This window comes from Camarhynchus parvulus, chromosome 2 (genome assembly GCF_901933205.1).
Source record: "Camarhynchus parvulus chromosome 2, STF_HiC, whole genome shotgun sequence".
In the NCBI taxonomy this organism is placed as follows: Eukaryota; Metazoa; Chordata; class Aves; order Passeriformes; family Thraupidae; genus Camarhynchus; species Camarhynchus parvulus.
The window spans coordinates 41,995,589-42,003,328 of NC_044572.1; positions in this window are offsets into that span (position 1 = coordinate 41,995,589).

The following is a 7,740-nucleotide window of genomic DNA, read 5'->3' on the forward strand; positions in this document are numbered from 1 at the left end:
TTTGTTTGCTGGAAATTTAGCAGAGGATCCAGCTTTTTATAAAACAGAATGTCTGGAAAGGAAACATAGGCAGGCTATAGAAGAGGACTGGCCTAGGTGTTACCTCAAGTGTAACTTAATGGAAGCAGCGCATCACTGGGAATGCACATGGACAGGACCTTTCTCCAAGAGGCATCCTACAGGAAAGCCACATCCCTGCATGATGAAAATGCAGACAAGTGAATTTGTCAGTGTGAAGCTCATGGTATGTTTCTCTTCAGAACCTTTTTACAGTGGGAGGGAAATGTCACATTTCTTCGTTGAAAGTTCAGTTATAACCGTGCTGAAGAATGTACCAATCTATCTTCTCCTTCATGTTGTGCCCTCCTGTTAGGACAGTAAAATTACAGGACAAAGCAAGCTCTTCCTTTCAAAATAGAATATTAAGGGGAAAAAAAACCCAAACAACTTTTCACAAAATCTGTGCATTTGACCTGTTATAGCAGGAACTGAAAATCTACAAAGAATCCAGGACACTTGGTGCAGTATTGTTTCAATACAATTTCTGGATGGAAAGCATCCAACAGGGATTACAGAAATGTTATGCAATCCTTCAGGAAAGGGGAAATATTATAAAATACATTAGCTGGCTGTCATGTAAATGAGAAAGAACTTCACTGAAGCCGAACAAGGGCTTGTCATCACAAAATTGACAGCAATTAAACTGTACATTTAGCTTGTAATGTACAGTTTAGATTGTAATGTACAATTGCACCAGTAACTCCGGTGCAATTCCCCACTGGAAACCCACTTCTGCAACAGTTAATAAACTTTTAAAAGTTTACTTATGGCTTAAGAGTATGCGTTTAAGAAAATAGAACAACCAAAAAGAAAACAAAATATGGGAACAAATACTCAGACAATAGTATTTTAGCATCCTAGATTCAACTTTGGCTCTCAGAATGCTGGCATTTTCCTGGATACACTCTTCTCATAGATCCTTGTATATTTATGCACCTGTACATCTGATGCACAAAGTGGAATGAGACCCTTTCCCACAGCGAGGATGCAGCACTGGGAGTATTTGAAGAAATCAGCTTTGCTTTACCAAAAAAGAATCAGCAACAACTACAAAGTCCAAACCAGAATAACACTGAGGATAGAATAAATGCAACTGGGAGTGCAAACTTCTGAGAAAATGGCTCCAGTGTACAAGAAAATAATTAATACTGAATCTTTGTGTGTCCTCAACTATTTATTATGCTCACACACCTGATTATATATTAAAATTCTCGTTGGCAAAATGTCCATTCAAAATTAAATGATGCTTTAGCCTCACCATGAGGATTTTTGTTGTACCAAGTCACGTTTATAATAAACTTTATTAAATGTGATAAAATATTTCTCAGCTCAAACAGAGAAATCCAACAGGGAAATCTTGTCCATTTTTGTTAAACTAAGTGGTAGAGCTTTGTCATTGGCATTAGAACAGCTCTGAGCTTTGCTAGAGATACGTTCTAGAAAACCTCCCCATAGCTCTTAATGAATAATTGAAGACAATTTATAACCCAGATGCTTGTTTGCTGCCTCCAGAGTTGGATCCTAGAGGACCATAAAATTAATTTTTAATAACATATGCTATGGCTAAAGTTATAGGACACAAATATTCATTCTAAATATACTCATCATCTAGAGAGTGATCCCAAGGTTATAACCTGGTTAGCAGGAGGTGCACAATGACTAACAAAGCAGAAAGGGAAACATTAGCACAGCTTACAGCTACTCCAAGTTATTTTTCAGATATTGTCTGTTTGTGCCTCTTACCTACCTGTTCCATGACTTTAACAGTGCACCATGGTGTGAATGCTCAAATTTTCCAGGGCAGTTCTCCTTGCTTTTGTGGTCACCTTTTCCCTCCAGAAGCTGGGAACTGATGAGGCCTTTGAGTGTACAGGGTCTGCACAAGATCTTACCCATCTAAATTATTTATCAGTGAGGAGGCAATTTCTGTTAGTGCCTCAGGGTGATGCTGCAAATGTTTCACAAATTTATCATCCAAGAAAAATCCAGTCTAGTAAGTTGTCTGGAAAATAAATTTGTAGAGAACAATGTAATCACTTGGAAATCCAGCCCATTTTAAGTAATTGCTAACTGCACCTAGGCCTCTATTAATCACTGCATAATTGAGTTTCACCTTATATTAACTCTGTCATCAAGAAAGGTTGGTTCTACTTTGGAATAAATGAACATAATAAAAGAAGGGAACAATGAGGGAATGACAAAATCAGCACAAGTTTTACACCAAAAAAGAACAGAGGAGTTACCAAGTACCCTGTGCCATGGATGACTCAGTATTTGTATAGAACGTCTACAGTTTACCACTGAGATGAACAGCATGCAAGAACCTATTTGAAGGCAGGTAGACTACATTTTGAGGGGCTGTGATGGGGGTTTAGGACACTGTGCCTGTGCCCAGCAAAACTTTTTTTTTTGTTGTCAGAAGCAGAAAGCAGTTTTGGAAACCGTGGCTTGCAATTTCTTTTATGCAGATATACCGTGCTCCCTGTACAGACTTACACAGCTTTACTTGGATGAGAGAATATATTTTCATTTTGGTATTTGAGAGAGTGTCTCCAAGAGATTTTTCAAATAAAGGCATGATTAAATGTCAAGGCTTCTAAGAGAGACCCATGAGCTGAGAAGGTCCTTTAGGACTTCTTGAAGACATCTGAAGATACCTGCAAATGCAGTAAGGTCTCCGTGGCTTTCCCCTGCTACCCAGTTAGGGATATGTTAATAAATTAGAATTAGAAATCTCAGCTACATTAGGGAGGAGGTGGGTAAAAAGTCATAAGTGCCAAGCTGAAGCAATCCTAAACTTGGTTGTTTTCCTCATTTCCTTTTCCTCATTTTTAGGCCAGAGCATAAACTGTAGATGAACTGTGGCTCCTGTCAGAAGATTACAGTTATGGTTTTTATACCCAGTAAAGAGGAAAAGAACCATACAGTATATGTAATTTTTTTTTTGACCTCCTGCCTTTGGCCATGAGGGCTTTGGACCTGCAGGGCTTGTTGTCCCACTCACTTTTCCCCATCTCAAAATGAAGCACAGATTCCTGGCTAAAACCAGGATGCACATATATCCCTCAACTTACAGCACAGCTTATTTTCCCTCCAAAGTCTGCATGCCAGGGCAACAAAGACTGAGCAGTGAAGAAAATTTTGCAGTCATATGGGCTTTTAAATTCTTATTCATTAATTAGGTTTTATTTTGTTTGTGGAAATACAGAGTGCAAGAGACTGAGCTATTCCAGCCATCACACAAATACTGACCAAGACAAGCTTTCCTGTTACTAAAACCTTTGTGAACTGGTTAGTCACATTTAGATTAACACTTTGTGACCTTTTAGAGAAAGGTCTTACAAGCTCAAAGATTAAACAGAGAGGAATGTGTATCTGATCATGCAATACACTAATGGCCCTGTGTTTAAATATCACCTGGCTGGAAGGATTGTGTATTTTGAAAACAGCAACATCACCCTCCAGGAATCTTCCCTTATTTGAATGATGCAAAATTTAATCAGAGAATTGACTGAAAACACCATATGCTGTTAATTCTGTCAGCACTGCTACAAACTCAGCTAATAATTTAAGAACGGCCATTCCTCACTTTTGTTTCTGTGATTATTTTTATTTTTATTTTACTTATTTATTTGTCCTTTTTTTTAGACAAGCGGGGCTCTTGGTCACTCCGCCTGGAAGGTTGCTGTGATCAATGTCCTCCCCTGCGGCTGCACAGGCACTCCTGATGAAGAAAACATTGGCTCACCTGTGGTAGCTCAGCTTCTCTGAGACATCACCTTCACTGCCCCCTGCTAGCAGGATGAGCCCCAAATCATACAGTCTATGCACAGTAGTGCCCTAGCTGCCAATTGGTGAGAGAGATCAAATTAAAGTACACCCAGTGCTCCTTGTTAAGTACTTCATGGTGCTTTGAATTGTGTGAAAGTGAAGTGCAATAAGAATGTACCAATCTATCTTCTCCTTCATGTTATGACAGTAAAATTATAGGAAAAAGCAAGCTCTTCCTTTCAAAACAGGATACTAAGGGGAAAAAAACCTTTTCACAAAATCTGTGCATTTCCTTTTTTTTAGCACTGCATAAAACTTGCAGTTCTGTCTCAAAGGACTGTCTGAAATCAATGCAAGCTGAAAACAGAAGTTACCCATGCCCTTGGATGATAGCACAAGCAGGATTCAAAAACTCAGTCTACAACTACAACCCACTGACTCAATGAACTTGAAACATCCCATTAAAAAAAAAAAACAAACAGCTCTGAATGAGAAGTTCCCAGGAGCATGACAAACCAGTGGGTAAAATAACGTGTGGGCTGGCAAAGAACTATCAAGGAAACACCTTGATCTTGAACTGTGGCCGCCAGATCACAGAGCAGTCTTGAGGGAGGACATCAGGTTCCCATCCGATTGCTGCTTTTATTAAATGGTCCCAGAATATCTCATTACAGAGAGAGGGTGCACACAGCTACCACAGGCATTAGCTGACTGCTCAACTATGTCCCTGCAACATAAAAAATCAAATGACAAAGGAGATGATGAAAGAGAAACAATCAAAAAGAAATTAAAAGTGACTGGTATCTTAATCTACAGTATATTGCCTTATGTTGTCCTGAATAGCTAGGCAGGGATGTTGGTACTAAATAAGAAGAAAATTAACCCTGCTCTTTTTATTTAATCTTGATGTTAAGAACCGTTCATGTGGCCATTGCAGCCATTACATCTGGCACAAACTTGGGCTGCTCTCACTTTTCTGAAATCTTATTCCCTGTTCTGAGGAATCTTATTTCCTGTTAGAATCCAAGAGAACTTTACAAAGAGGGTAAGCAGCCCAATTTCAGGCATGTTGGGGGAGTCTGCAGTTAGCACAGTTGATAGCATAGACATTTAAACCTCTTTTGGTAAATATGTCAGGAAAAGCAAATGGGTTAAAAATCATTTAAAGTCACTAAAATATGGAGCCACATTTCCATAGCCAAAAGCTATGGAAATGGAAGATGACAGAAAAGACACTTTCAGAATATGAAAGTTGGCAAGAAAATATTGAATTTCAGCTCTACTAAAAAAAATATCTTCTAAAGGTTTTTTGTCTTAAAGAGATTGCTGAGCTCATAATCAATCAGTCTGGCTACTTAGACACAGCACCCCACTGGAGGATTTAGCAAAAATGAAGTACTAAATTATTCAGCATTTAAGCAATTGTGTAAGGAATATGTATCTGAAAAGGACAAACTGCAAAACAAGATTATTTCCCCAATACATCAGTATATACTGTAGTTTTAACAGGGCTTTCCAGGGAGGTATCTAGACATTTTTCCCATGCACAGAATTGAGATACCAGCTTTTAATCTTGCATTTTAAATTACTGTAGTACTTATATGTATCTGAAAAGGATCACTGCTCTCTCAAATGTTAAAATTAACATTTTAACTGTATTTACAGCTATGTTTTCTCTCTCTCAGGCCACCTTTCTATAAAAAAAAACCCAACAAAACTACCTGCCCTTCTCTATTACAAATTTGCATAATGTTAAGCTTATAAAGAAATACTAGGAAAGTCTCATCGTTGTGTACGTGTACTGCACACATACTGTACACGAGTATGTCCAAGGAGTCACAGAGATAACACTTTTCAGACAAGTATTTTCAAAAAGACAACTGGAAATTACTAAGTGTAAAAATTTCAGTTTCCTCAGAAAGGTTTTTCAAGTTGTCATGTACACAAACCAGATGAGATTTACATTTTTCCATTAAGAATTTTGATGAATTTTGGATATGCTTTGATACATCAGCTCTAATCTTCTGGAAGACTTTCCCTTTTTAAGTCTTACTCCAGATTCATTATCAACCTTTTGAATGTCTTACAAAACATGAATACAAGCCTACTAGTGCTGGAGACTGCATCCCAGCTGTTAATACCCATAAGAACAATGACAAAATGGGCATTATTGCATGCAATTTTCATACACAGCTGTTAAAACACAGGCAGGAGTTCTGTAACACTGGAATTCACAAAGAACTGATACTGTAAAATGTTACACCAACACCTGACAAATGGAAAATGTTGTTTGCCAGTGCCTGCATGTCAAGGTCACAGCATTAAACAGCATCAAAATAACTTGTTAAGGTGATAAATTTTGATTCAAGCCCCCATCTCTTTTATTTTAGCATTGGATTTCCTTCTGGCAGCTGCACTAAAATACTAAACCACTCTGAGAGGCTGAATGACACGATCTGGGCATCACAGTTTATTGACTCATGATGGATAACCAACACACATTTCAATTCTTTGATCAGTGGTAGGGTTTCTTACTTACCTTTTAAATGTATGCTGCAAATTTCTGAACAGTAGAAAACCTCAAATCTAAGCCAAACAATAATGATTAAAACAGCAAGACATCAACTCCACCTAATTTAATATTAGGATTTGTTTTTAAAGAGGATGCTTCTTGAAATTTCATACCAAATGTTTTCAGTTATTGGTCACAGAGCAAGCAGGAGTGTTGTACTGGATAAAACTACGGTAGATGTCAGTACTCATTCAAATATATTTCCACAGAGTTGTGACAGCGCTGTCTGTTGAACAGAATTTGAGGTGCTCTGCACTATTCAAAACCACAAGAGTTTCAATTCATCATCTGTTTCCACTCTGCCATAGTGACAAAAGATTTTCAGAGTTCTAACTCCTTTTTTCCCCTGGCATATATAAAATGTTAGAAATCAAAATGTAATTCTGACAGATTTAACCCATATACATTTACCTAAATGGATAATTCTGTTACTTTGGTGACAGTCTTCAAAATAAATCAAACATGACCAAATAAACACCTACATGTACCTTTTTTCCCCCACTGTTTTTCTAAATATGTTAAAGAATGTAAAGAGGCCCATATGTTTGTAAAGGCAATTTGATCAGCAGCAAATTCAGCAGCAAAACCAACTTACACAAAGCGCACTATAAAAAACTAGTTACACCCAGACCTTACACTGCTGAATTGCTGACCTGCACTCACCCTTTATTTTTATATTGCCAAACTTCTGAGCAGTTTTGGAGATTTCATAATGCATCTCCTTCAGACCTCGGGGAAAAAAAAACCTAACAGAAGAGGGAAGGCACATCCCCATGGCATGTGAGACAACTACCCTGCTGGTTCCAGGACTGGAACTCTGGTTTATTAGACCCAAGACCCTAGCCTGGAGGAACCATCAGGAAAGTAAGCTGCCATGCTACCCTTTGAGGGCTGACACATTCTCCCAGAGGATTTTGGCTATTTTCCCTTAGAGGGAATAGTGAGAATCTTCAGATGCATCCCAGACTAAAAATGTTTTACAGCAACTGCTTCACTGCTTCTACACTTAAGCTCAGTCCCATTCCCCCTCATCAAGCTTTGCCTTCTCCAACCCCCATTGCACATCAGGGTCTCTATTACTTGTGGAAACATCCCATGCCCTATTTAATAAAGGCCCTTTATGTCTTCTTCTCCAGCCAGCTCCAGTAGTCCATTCTGTGCTGAAAGAGAAGGTGCAGTCACTGCTTTCAGTGACATTAGTGTCAGTCCTCACAGGATGGCCTCAGGCTCTTGTTTGCATGCACTCACCTTCCCTTAGACCTTTTATCATCTCTACAGTCAAACTGGACAGCTGCTTCTTCCCTCAAGCTCTGTAAGGGGTCATTCAATTCAAGCAA